We start from the raw sequence: 14,169 nt of genomic DNA on the forward strand, positions 1-14,169 counted from the left end.
TCTGAAGTAAATTTGAGGGCTAGTTTGTTGGATTGATGTCAGTTTTGTTCTCATGGTTAGATTTAATGTTTTGTTTTAAACACTAACTGCATCATATGATAAAGTGATCCTGATTCTTTCCCTCTGGTTCCAGCCTTATTGTCCTACCTGAACTGGGCACAGGCAATCGAATTTTACTCTGGCTGCCTGCTTTCAAATTTCCACACTTGGGGGAACACTCTGATCATGTTAAACATGTGGAACTGTTCCATGCACCAACCCTGCTGATGTGATTCTGGAGACCGTTTTTGAGGACGTTTATATGACAGACCTAAGAAGGGTTACGTAGAGAGATCATCTCTGCTCTTCCAGTTCTCAGCTGGTGTATGCTTCCTTAGAGACCAAAAAGCATCTGCCATAAACCAGACCAGATGCTAGGTTCCTCTACCATATGCTGAAGTTGAGATAACTTAAGAATCTCGAAACCTTATCCAATGCAGTGATAGAAGTTGTAATTTAAAGATGCTCCTTAACTAAGCAGACTACAGAGGTTGGAAATTGGAAAATAGTCCTTGAGTCTGGTTAGTTAGAGAGAAAATGGGACTATGGATGTTGCCTAATGCTCCACAATAAAGCTCATTATTGTGAAGTCTTGTTTGTTTTATGCCTGTATTTATTGAACCTGGTAATCACTACACCCAGTCTAACACAATCTGTCCCTCCTCCTGTGCCAGTAAGACCTCAATACAGCTTACTTGCCCAACAGCTTTAGGAAATGGAGCTGATAACAAGGCAGAAGACACTCTGAGATTCCAGACTCAAGACCTTTACCCGTCTGCTCTGATGTCAAAGGACAGGCCATTGTGAGAACACTGACTCATTTAAATTTGCATTTGTTGGGTTGATTCTTTTCAAGCGTAAGTTTTGTTGAGCTCACTGGTACAGCTACTCTAGTTTGCTGTACTGGTCTCAAGGTTCAACTGCCCCCAAATTAAAAAAGAACAAAAAACCCATTTTGACCCCCCAAGTACCCCTTCCTCATAGACACTCTGAGTGCTTCAATTGAAGCATGGCCTTAATCTGGGCCTTGGCCTAAGAGGGTTCGGCATGCCACGCCGAGGCCTGTGACTTCCCCCCTCCCCTGGAGCCTTGCCACTACTCTGTGGCACTTTCCAGTACGCTGGATTAGTCTCAGAAGGGCTGCCCTCAACCCAGCAGGGGTGCCTTAGTCTGGGACAGACACTGCATAAACCAAATTGAGCCAAATCTGTTAAGTCTGATACTAACTTCAACCAGGTTTCTCTCAAACTGGTTTCAGCCATTCTCAAACTGACTCTTTGAGGTCACTGCTGGTGCATAGGCTTTGCATGCCAGGTTGTTTAGGCCCAGGTCACAGAGAATAACTGCCTCGAGAATTCAGTCTTGCTGAGACCCAGGACTCTGTTAAATGTCTTGCTTGGAAGATGGATCTGGCTGGACTTAACACCAAGACGTGCCTCTGTGCCTATCTAATTATTGCCGATCTATTTCTCTGGATTTACATTTAGATGCAGCCTCATACTACATTAGATGATCAATCTTACATTGTTGGTCTCATGTTAAGGGCCTTTGACATACTGGCTCAGTTTCACTAGCTTCCAATTCTGAGGTCGTGGAAAAGATTCCATTATGTCATGATTCAGTTTGCTTCGATGATGTCAAGTTACCGGCTTTATGAAGATTTTTGAAGGGTCCAAATTAAAAGCCTGCAAACTGGTAGACTTATGTTCAAGAGTAGGCCTTTATGATAAGCTAATTGACTCTCTACTTCTCTTGTTCTGACTTGAAACAATAGGACAGTTTGAAATTATTGGGTTAGCCCGAGTAGTTAACTCAAAATAGAAGGGCCGGGGCTATGTGCTGTCCTGGCTGCTGATGCTATGTGGTAAATTGACTTTGCATCTTTCATGAAAATACATGGAACAAAAATAAAAGAATGAAGACAACTGATTAAATGCATCTGAAAGGAGCCCATATCCCCAAGCAGGCATCCAGGCAGCTAAACAAAATTATGTGTGTACACAGATTTAGCTATGCAGAGTAGCAAGCCTTTCGCTATCAAGCAAAAGGAATTGACAGGCCTGTTCTACTTTACTCGTGTACTTGCCACCAATAGGGAAGCCAGTGGCAGGCTCTTTTTCCTCTGGAATTGAGAAAGATCTGGAGGGAACAGACTCTCCTGCTTTCCTTCTGTGTCCCTCCCACCCTCCTCTACTTGTAGGAGAGAACAAGGGACCAAAAGGGCTCCGAACTTACTGAAGCAAATGGAGGATCCTCAGCTCAGAGAATGCTGGTGCTTGTGCTGTCCCCTCTTTTGGTTGTTGAGACTTGGTGCCTCGTAAATTTCCAACCAAACACCAGTTGCTGCTGGACCTTTTGTTGGTAAATTCCTCGGTTTAACAGGCTACAGTTTAAGAGGCGGAGGAATCAGCTTCCTCTAGCCCAGGAAAGCTTAAGAAGGGAGAGCTTTCTGTTTTTAGCAGCGAAGGGTAACCTGTGACCCCATGCTTCACCTTACTTTAACTTTGGTTGACCCTGTCCATCTTGTCCGATGAACCAAGTTAAAAAAAATTGGAGGGAGAAGGAAGAAGTCTTTGACATACATTCAGAAAAGGCTGAAAATGTTAGCGTATTCACAGCCCTAGAATTAATGGAACCCTATAGCAGGCCTTATGGGAAAGAAATAGGTTAAACACCCTGTTTTCCTGACTGAAGCTAGCAAAGAAAGATTTGGTAGAAATGAGGAAGAAACAACAGACATAAGTGCACCTGTAATGGCAAGGTAGTTACAGTAAGTCCTGAAATTCACAGCACATGCCTGCCCTTTTGTATAGCCTTACAGAAATCAAAACAAAAATAAGCCATAAAATCCTTTTCAGACTCATTTTCCAAACCACCTCTGGCCTGCAAATAGCACTAAAATGAGCATGAGAAGCTAAGAGCAGTTCTGGGAGGAGGGGGGAGAGCCTGCCAGTGCTTCACTAGGGTTTGTTTGTGTGCAAAATGTATTATTACATATCTCGGGAAACAGATGACATTATATTGCTTTACATTTGTGCTATTTTCGCTTCAAGGCTTTGGGATGATTTGTGATGGTGGGGCCAGGAGAAGATAACAAATGGCTGTCGTGAGCCGATGAGAAATGGAATTTCCCCCCCTCTTTTATAGCATTAAATAGCTATTTGTATTACAGCAATTTCTTTTTTGCGGTGTGCTGAGATATAAAACTTTATTTGTTAATGCCACATTATTTAATTTAACCATTCTGAAGGATCCCTTTAATAAATTTGCTTCCTAAAAGAAAAAAAATTATAAAGATGGGGCAGAAGGATTTTTTAAAATGGAATCTGATGACACAGCAAGTTAGAGCAGAATTATTACAGCTCACACTTATACAGATGGAGACTGATTTTTCTCTTGGGACATTATGGGCTGAATCATACTGTCTTTTGTGTCCCTGTTCTAGGGTCTAGGTTCTTGCAGCAATGTGTAACACTGTAGTAAGTGGCATAGTGCAGCAGTCACATGGTGGGGGAAGGGGAGTTTAAACTATAAGCTACTCAATTTTCCCTTAATGATTTCCATTTTTCTTTTACAACTCCTGAATAGTTGCAAGGGAAGATGAAGCTGTCTCAGACTACAGACACCATATTTTCCTAATGCAGAAAACAAATCAAGAACTTCTGAGATAAAAGGCATAAGCACCATTCATAGAAACTAGTAGACATGCAACAAGGTTCCCATATTGAATGTTACACCATCCCTTTTTCACTTGATCAATAAACACCATAGACAGGCTTGATGTGAATCCAGATCTGCCTCTGAATGGCCTCAAGAATATCCTCAGTAAGTCTGTCCAGGGTTCTGAGCTAGGTCCACCTCTAATCAGCATACACTGCTATTTTTTAAAGGCCTTTTTTCACAGTTTACTTCCTGCCATTGCTTGATCTAGCAGTGATGTCAGCCTATGACATCAGATCCTATTTATGACATCAGAAAACACTGCTGTGGGAAATATCTTCTGAGCATTATGATCTGAGTGAGGTAAAAGAGAAAACTCAGCAGAAAAAAGCCTAAGTGAAAGTATTCATGACAAGCCAAATAAATGTATCCCTGGCATAGGCCCACTGAATTAAATAGTTATGCTGTTTGGTGTGCTTAACCCTGTATTCACAGGGATATATTAAGACTAAAGTGGCTTGGATTGCTAATATTGGCAGGGCAGCTAAGGAGGTCTTTAGAGAGGGACTACTAGAAAAAATTGTCCATGAATGGACTTGGAATTGAAAGAGGGAAATTTGGTGAATGAAAACATTATTTGATAAGATTCATAGATTGTAAGGCTGGAAGTGACCTTGGAAGATCACTGGGTCCAGCCCCCTGCACCAAGCAGGAAAGATAACTGGGGGTCAGGTGATCCCAGCAAGGTGACTGTTCAGTCTCCTCTTGAAGATTTCCAAGGTAGGTGATAGCACCACTTCTGAAGATGCACTTACTATATGATGTTTTGATTCCCTGGCCCATTTTCCCCTCCTCCAATCCATGACTGTATATGAACCTTTTCCTCTTTCCTTTTTATCCAGCATGATGCTGACAAGGGGGCTTGACTGCCAGTTGTGAAGGCAGACATTAATTTTCAGTCATAAGCTTGACAACAGCAGTGTTAGTTTCTCCAGTTCACTCTTGCAGCTAACCTCAACTCTCACAGAAGGGGCCACCAGAGGGTATTTTCAGTCTCCAACACCATTCATTGTTGGCCTCTCTCCTGTATCTGGCAGAAAGGATTTCATTCGTAATGATGGCTTTGCAATGAATGCAGATCTCCACTTGGATCTGACAACCAGAAAGCCATCAGAGTGGCTTACGTCTTCCAGTTTCTGTTAACCTGGGGCTGCATTTGCACTGATAGTTCTCTGGATCGCAACATGAATTGTTTGAGCCAATCAGTCCCCTGACATTATTATATGTTTAGTTCAACTGTGAACTGGTCTTGTGCATGTTTCGTATTGCAACCTCCTCATTGATTTCTACAATCAAACATCAGCAGAGCCAAGAAAAGGAGTCCATAAACCCCACTCTTCCCCCAAAAGTGAAACATGTTATGGGTTTGCCTATAACCTTTTTCACTGGTTTCCATGAAAACAAATGGCAGTTTTCACAAACATAACCTGCCATCTGGCTCAGAAAACCTGATGGTTGTTTTTATCTCCAACTGACAGAATTCAAAAACTGTCAGAGAAATCTTGGCAAGGAGAAAATGGAATTTTTGGTGCAGCGTTGCTAGGACTCTGATCGGATCCCAAGACCCCAGCCACTCCCTGGTACTGCCATTTGGAGAACAATATCACATATTTCTCAGGAAAGTTTAACAGGGAGACTTCATTAAAACTTCTCCCCTAAATCCTTACCTCTTGCAGAGCGGGGGTGAAGACAAGGAAAAAAACCTACGAGCACCAATCACCTTTCCTTCTAAAGCCTTTATTCAGCTATGATCCAGTTTGCATTCCTGCCTGGCACTGTCTGCCTGTCACTGATAGGCGTGAGTTTGTAACCCTGCTGAAGTCCTGAATACGCACATCCCAGGAGTGCAACTAAACACGAGCAACATGCATGGGAACATCCAGGCTGCCTGTTGCTGCCAACCTGATTCTGTCATTCTAAACCTACTAAATCTTCATGGCACCCTCCCCCTAACTGCACTCAACAATGTCATTAGCAGCCCTATGAAAAATTTAGCTCAGCTTGTAGTGTTATCCTACCTAAGAGAAGCAAAGAGTTGCGAGAAACTGCTGTGGCTCTTAACTAGGACAGGGTAAAGGCCAGAGCTAATGAAAGTAGATGACTCAAGGCATGGGTGGGATGTCCCAGAGTGTTGCCTAAAGACCTGTTTAAATCACTGGGTCTTAGTAATGCGAAAGCATAATTATGAACTTTATTGATCACAGCTGCATTGTATGAGTTTCTGCCCTGTATGAATTTTGTGCTTAGCTACATGGTTTGTGTCCTATAATGCTTAGCATAAAAATGTGGATGAATTTGATGAGAGGAATTTCTTTTTTATTTGTTCCAGTGTCCTGGTCAGGAACAGGTATCCTCAGGAATTTATAATGGATTAAAAGGATGTGTTCATCTGGATGGCTGATAGGAATCATAGAGGAGGATTTTAGGGAAATTAATAATCTTGTGCAAAGTTTCCATAGCCAATTCAATTCAGAGAAGATTTGGCATGATTCAGCGGCTGAATCTCTGAATCCAAATCAAATTGGAAGACCCATTAAAAGCTCCAGATCAAATTGGCAGCCCCCGAATCAATTCCGAAAAGATTTGGCACTGATTCAGAGATTCGGCCATAGACTAAACAGGCAGCAGTCTTCAAGGACGCTGGATACAGCTGCCTCCAGCTGGTAAGTCTGTTGTGGTGGGCAGAGTTGGGAGGGAAGAGGTGTGGGAGGGAAAAGCAATGCCCCCGCAGTGAGGGAGGGATTGGGACTTGGACTGGGACCCAGGCTGGGGCAAGCAGTGCCTGGGGAGGCAGCTCATGCTGCTGCATGCTGCCAGTCTGGGAGCTGCTCATGTGGCAGTTTGTCCAGCGGCTCTCACTGCTGCTCCCACCACCAGTCCAGGAGGGTATGGGGTGGGGGTGCATGGTCCAAGATCTGCACAAGGTGGGCAGGGCTGGGGCTGCACCAGACAGAAGGTGGAAGGTGCTGGGAGTGGGGGCTATTCCCTCTGCCGCTCACCCAGCTCGTGCGGGGCCAGCACAAGACTGAGCCACTGTGCTGCCTCCAGACAAGCGGCACGCAGCAGCAGGAGATGGTTCAGCCTCCTGCACCTCCCAGATGAGCAGCGGCTTCGCCCGGCTGGGCAAGAAGTGGCAGGGCATGCAGGGCGGGTGAGGGGCGTGTGCCTCCGGATCGGGGCAGGGCAGGCAGTGGAGTAGGGGCTATGGGGGACTGCAGCAAGTTTTCGGGTGGCACATGCCCCCCCATGTCCCACCCCCCCAAGTTTGCCTAAGAAGAAAAATGTATTAAGGGATCTCTAAGGTCATAACAGACTTTTACAAGTATCGGTAATATCAGAATATTGCCAGTGGCTTGGTCTTTACTAACCCTCCTGAATATAGAACTGAGGTAGGAAAAAACTTTGCCTTTCAAAATCTTATACCCATTAGTACACTTTTTTTTAAATTTTGCCCCTGACACATTTTAGCTAGATATTAGCAAATTTGACCTATAGATTCTTCAGAAGCCCATTCCCATGTCCCATTACCTACCCAACAATTACTTACCCAACTACAGGCTAATATGATTTTTAAAATAGGGAATTATATCATCAAATTGGAGAACTTTGATATGTCGACATGGGGACCTGTTTCCTGGAGATATGTCCCCAGAGTGAAAAAAATGGTAATTCCCTACTAGGCCTAAGACATGGATAGATGAAGAAGAAATGTAAGGGGACAAACCATGCAGCATAGGTAGATCACTTGTCTGCATTCCAGCTCTAGTCCATCATTAGTTTTAAAAGGTAACCTATCAGATCTACTATTAACACTGTAATTGAGAAAGGGAGAAATCCCAATTAGAAAGGGTTGGCAGTATCTCAATGAAGCTTTCTGCCAGAAAACACCTATACATTGTAATTGAACTGTTTTGTGCAAGTGTATTGGTTTTGATGAAAGCTTTTCAGGTCTAGAAAACATTTCCCCTGAGGGTTTCTCCTATCTAGCTCAGAGCTAGAGGGACACCATCCTATTTAGTAACATGGGAAGTGCAGAGTGGCCCAGATTTCAATATGCATCCGTAATTCCTTTAGGTGTTGCAACCACCAGGTTAAGAAGTCATGTGTTAAGGTGTTCAAAAAATTATGAACATTTAGGTTTTAAGAGGGAAATGCCTCTCCCTCTCCTCTCTCTCCCCCCCAAAATAAATAAATAAATTAGGAGTCAAAAAATTCTCTAGGGCTATGTTTCATCTACTTTGGTGATCTAAACAAAAACATTTGTCACCCTTTCAATGGTTCTGATACAGAATCAGAGAAATAAACAGGAACACAGAGTCTTAAATAGAAATGCAGTTGCTAAGAAAGGGAAGGTGTAGTGATTATCTGTAAGGAGGGGAGAATCTGATTGTGGTTGAATAGGTTGATGCACTTCATAAGAAAAATCAAACTCCCATCTATTGAAATCTATTAAAGCGGACACCATTGTTTCCTGAAGCATGTTCTTTGTTGTAACCACAGCTGCTCACGGGAACAATGTTGGAAGAAGAAGAAATAAGTTGCTGATTGCTCCTGCACCCGGGAATTGTCACAGAGAGTTGGAGAAGAGATAACAGAAAAAAATCACAATCTTTTGCCTGCTCTGCTCAGCACACAAGGCAAATCCTCTTCTCCTGACTGAAAGCCATCAAAAGGGAGGAGGAGTGGAAGAAAGAACGAGGAGAAAGTCATTACCAGGCATTGAATCTCGAGCTCTTTTAAATCACCCGAACCGAATGCAAGTTGTCAGCACAGAGGAGGAACAGCCAGTTTGCTGATAGTGCAGGTACCAGTAAAACCTGCTGTGCCTCTAATGAATACTGACAAAGCAGTTTAAAAAGGGTGGGGGGAAATCTCTACCAGCCCTTGGAGTTTGTCCTGTTGTGTGGCCTTAGACTGAAATAAGCTGTGTGCTGCACTGCAGGGAGTTCATCCACTTGTGGAACTGTACCCCCACTGTGACTAGACCTGGGCTCTCCTATAGTGCATTGTACTTCTACAGCACCTTCCACCCAGTGAGTCTGAGTCTGACCTCTGCTTCAGGGGTGTAGGAAACCTGGAGTAACTTTGGTGAAACATATTGTAACAGAGATCAGAATCTGCTCTCCCCATATGACCAACTACTCTCCAGAACACACTGGTGAAATAGGTAGGAGTATGCAGAGGTCATTTGAGTGACCACCAAAATATAACCACTTATACGATGGAACTTGATGACTGTGTAACAGCACGCCAAAGCGATTTACAAAAGTTTTGAGTCTAAAAAGACAGCACCACAGAACAGAGCATGCTTTTTCTACTGGGCAGATTCAACACAGCTCCCTTTGGTTGCCAGCACACAGGTAATGAAAAGCACTCATTACCTCTCCAAGAGAATGTATTTAGAATTTAGTGCTTCCTGTATGTATAAAGCGGGTTACAGTGCAAATGATTATTGTTATCTACAAAGAGGGCCAATAGAAATCCATTGGCTTTAAAAATCCATCTATGTTCCTGCTTGTAGACATGCGGCATGTTACCTCCTTACATTATGGCATGATGAAATCAGCTTTATTTGGCTCTGGCCTTTGGCTGAGGGGAAGTGTATTGTAGCAAACTTGCTTCCAACAACATTCTTAAAAGTCACTGCAGCTTTCCCCTTCATTTTAATGGAAGAAGAGAAAGAGAAACAAAAAGGATGACAGCAGTACATGAATTAGCAAGCCACACAGCCAGGAGAGGTATGTAACCTCTTTTATTTCTTATTCAATCCCAGGGATACATTTATGTTCCATGATATGGGAAGATTTATTTTTTAGTCTTCTTTGCTAAGTGAGTCTTTACAGACGGAAAAAAATCAGTTTTTATGGGACTGTTAACTCCTTTATTTATTTACAAATGTTTAGATTGTCAAATTGCAGATAGGAAAAAAAAAAGAAGTAGCAACCTGAAAAGGTGACTAGGAAGAAGGGTATTTTCTCCTAGTGTATCCTATAGCTCAAGAAACGGGCATATTACACATATATAAATAATAGGCATCAGTAACCTACTAGTATTGAGATGTAAATTAGGTAACGGTGGGAATTTTATCTCATTCAGAATGACATACAAGTCTCCAGTCTACATGAGGTTTAAAGAGATATATTTGAAGCCCAAGGCACATGGCTTTTATTGAGGCACAGAACGATAGTTGAACACAGAAATCCTGATACTGTCCTACTGCACAGGTCCCACATCTTGTATAGACTTTGGAACCAGAGCACGTGAAAGAGGAGTGACCAGGGCTCCTTCTCTATCAAATAACTGGAGGGAGGAGAGGAATAGCCCATGTATTATTGAAAAAGGGGTATGTATTATTCTGTCTGAAGCTAAGGAAAGTTGATCTTTAACTCTTAACTTCTCCATTTTTTTGGACAAAGATAGATGGTAGAGCACGATACCGGTGTAATATTCTGGAGCCGCTCCCATTTGACCTCTGAGAGAATGCAAACATATGAGGGGCTCTTAGTGGCTTGGGATTTGCAGTCTGTTAAAATTTATCATGAGGCCTTTAAACTATTCCGCCCATGTAAATTGCCCCATCTCCTTGCAGTGAGCAGAAGGGCAGATGCACAGCCCACTACACAGATTCTCCTACAGCTCTCTGAGCCAGGGTCAGTCTTATTTGTTATGTCTGTAGCCTCTAGCCCTGGCCATTAACTGAGGCTTTTAGGCCCCGTTGTAATAATAAAAAAATGAATAATTTAATATAAGGATTTGGGAGAACCCAATCCTTCCCTACCTCCCCAGCCCTCCTCCCCCCCAAACTTTTTTTCCTCTTGATGATGTAGTTATCAGGGAACATTTTGTACTTACATCATTCTCTAATTATCTGATAAAAGCTAGTATACAAGTGACTCAGAGCCACGACAACAAATACATAAGCCTTAATTCTACATCGATGTTTTTCAGGTCCAGCACAGCAAATGCATGAGCAAGCTCCAGAGATCCTATTAAACATTCCAAGTGAGATCTTATTAAAATGGCCTTGTCAAGTTAGTTAGGCCCAAGCTGTCTTAATCTGTCAAAGAGTCTCTCTGTGCTTCTAACTAGTGTTAGTTTTAAAATATAAAAACCCCACAGCACTCTGCCTGGTAAAATAAATGATGAATACATGTGTTTAAATGCATTAGTGCAACATTGAGGCTACACACAGAAGATCAGGAAATTGTAAAGATCTGGTTGATAGCCCAACCCCAGCACCATCCTCTTTAACAGTGTGTGTTACAGAATGAGGCAAAAAATGAAAAAGGATTTTACTAACATTTGTTTGTACAGTCACTTCAAAATTATTGTTTTCTGCAAACATTTGAACCAAGGGCTTTTTCTTCATGAGAATGTTCATTGAAAGAGAATTATTTCAATAGCTTTTGCAAATCTACTCGAAACATGCTCAGGCAGATATGCAGAAATCTGAGTTCTACCTCCATGTACCTGTGTCTAACTATGTATGTTTTAGTTGTCCAAACAGGGAGCAGAAATACCACTCTGTGGCTTAGCTAACCTGATAAGTGATATTATGACCATCAACAGAGCTGAAGAAAATGCTTAATGAACTTGTACAAAGCAGTGGTACTTAACCTTTTGGCATGGTGGGCTGGGTGGGCAGTGCCTGGTCTGTCTGAGGGCTGGATCCAGCTGTTGGTACTGATCCAGTGCCTAGGGCAGTCACAGTGGGGCCCCAATACAGCTATGCAAAGGAAGGCAGGGGGAAGCCCAACTTGGTCCAGCTGCGTGGGGGAAGAGGGCTTGGCTTGACCACAGCTGAGCCCCACAGGGGTGGAGGTGAGGGGGCAGAGGGAGGAGGCATGGCCTGATCCCAATCCAGACTTAAGAGGGAAAGGCATGGCCTAGTCCAACCCCACTGTGCAGGGAGAGGGGGATAGGGCCCAGTCACAATCTGAGCATGTGGAAGGAGAGGTAGTGCCTTGGCTTTGACACCCATGCAAGGCTTGGGAATTTGGCGGCAGGGGAAGGTGACACTATTAATTGCCAGTACTCCTTGCTGGCAAATTTTCTGACCCGTGGAGAGCCCCAGGGGCCAGCACAGGTTGGAGGTTGAGCATCCCTAGTATAAAGTGTTAATCTGAGAATAAATAAATACATTTGGAAAAAAAAAAGCTCTGTTAATAATTCCAAATTACTGTTTAATTAACTGAATAATTTTTTTGAAAGGAAGATTGGCCTTGTGGATTAGTTTGAAGGCTAGTACTCTGCAGATGTGTGCTTGTTTCTTAATTCAGCCACAGGGCTTGTCCAACCATTAGGCGAAATAGGCTGTCGCCTAGGGCGCCAAAATTTGGGGGAGGCACCAAAATTATATTCAGAACAAAATAACAGGAACATCATTCTAGATAACAGCCCTGGCCAGCTATGGCTCTACCCTGGTCTAAGACCTTTGGTTTGGTAAGGGGAGAAAGACCTCTGAAAAGATCTCAGAGAAAAGATCACTAGAATTGCAACTCCTACCTTTTCAACTCTCAAGCGGACTTATGACAACAGCATACGTTGGCAACATTATCCTAATTTTCCCCTCTGTTGGAAGTGGTAGGGGTGCCAAGGTACACAGTTCACCTAGGGCACCAATTACCCTTGGACCGGCCCCATTCAGCCACGAAACATCAGACCCTGTGCAGTTCACATTCTCTCTCTGTTCCTCATTTGCAGAATAAAGGTGCAAATGCTAATTTTCTGCCAGCATTTGTCTGTTAGCCTTTCAGTGCAGGGGGGTCACTGTTACTATGCATTTGTACAGTGTCCAGAATATTGCTGTCATTGAGACTTCCAAGTGCCACTGTAAGAGAAATACTAAAAAAAAATAATGCTCTAAATAATCGTCTGAGCTTTAATCATGAAGCCATGGTCAGCTGCACAATGAATACAAACTTAGCTATGCACTCCTAGCTTGAATATCATTTTGTAGATGTGTACCTATTAAACTTATCAGAGCTCTGATGCACATGTGCACAGTACTTTCAAGCCTTCATCAGCTGGTCAAGTCAACATAGTTTCCCCTGCATCAAAGTCCTGTACTGTGAGGAAAGAGACTGTACCCTATTGTGTACAAATACACAGTTTGAGATCAAAGTCCCTGCCCTAAATACCTTACATTTTAAGACTGCAGTTTAACAGCCTTACTCACATTGAATGGCAACTTAGTCTAAATAGTCCTGTTAAAATCAATGGTATGTTTTACAGAGGCAAGGTTAAGCACGGCCTGAGTAAGCACATCAAAATTTGGCTCTTAATAGAAAAGATGGGCAAAGGATCAAAGGAAAGATGTTTTATCATCATCCTAATTCTACAAATGGAGACCTGTGGCATCATGCAATTGAGGACTTAGTACAAAATCCATGGAAATAAATGGGAGTCTTTTTGCTGAGCCTTATAGGCTTTAGATCAAGCTTTTAGTGTCTTGCCTAAAATCAGCCTAACATTAGATTCACCCTAGCAGAAGATTCAGTTTAAATCACAAGAGTTGGAGTTTCAGTGCCTTAAGTATAAGATCATACTTTCTCTCACTTTATATTTATGCATAACGCTAAAACCGTTATCCAGGCTCTTACATCCCAGCTACATCTTTTTCTCAAGACTAGGAATATGCACCATTTCCCTACTCATACTATTCAGAATGCTGCCCCAGAGACTACTTTCCTAGCCTTTTGCTTTGACCATGACAGTCCTTTCTTTGCACCTCTCCGCTGGAACCCCTGTTTATGTTGCAGCAAAACATGAAAAACTTGTCTTCATTTTCAAGAGCTCAGGGTTTATCCCTGTGGTTTCTTATTTGCTACCACAATGTCTGTTCCCACCTTCAGTCAGTCTGATGCCAATCTCCATCACCTTCTTGTCAGATTTTAAAACAAAGCCCTTTGTGCTTGCTCCCACACTGGCTGCCCTCCTGCTTGGGAGGTTCCCAATAAATGTTTGCAAAGTTACCTCAGTGCTCTTTAAATACTTTGTTAAAACTTTCCTTTGCTGTGATGCCTATGTAAAACCTGACCCTGATTAAGTCTCTGGTGTACTCAGGCAAGTGCTCATCCTGTTGACCAATATTGTCTCATCATTTCCTTGTATTTCCCTGTTTGTCTCCCTCTGACCCTTGTTTTATACTATTGTATTCCTAGTTTGTGGTCAGGAGCTATCTTTTTGTTCTATGTTTATGCAGCATCTAGCACAATGGTCCTAATCCGTGACTAGCTCTCAATAAGTCTGAATAATAAATAGTACTGTAATGATAATAAATTATCACAAAGAAATAGATAAATGATCGCTTCCCCAGCAGGCTGATCACTAGCCATCTATTCCTAGAGCAGTGCTAAAATCCTGATAATGTTGGTACACCATAAATGAAAAAGGGGGGGGGGGGGGGGG

Source organism: Gavialis gangeticus, unplaced genomic scaffold (assembly GCF_001723915.1).
Source record: "Gavialis gangeticus isolate Ggan-Ray unplaced genomic scaffold, GavGan_comp1, whole genome shotgun sequence".
NCBI classification, from domain to species: Eukaryota; Metazoa; Chordata; order Crocodylia; family Gavialidae; genus Gavialis; species Gavialis gangeticus.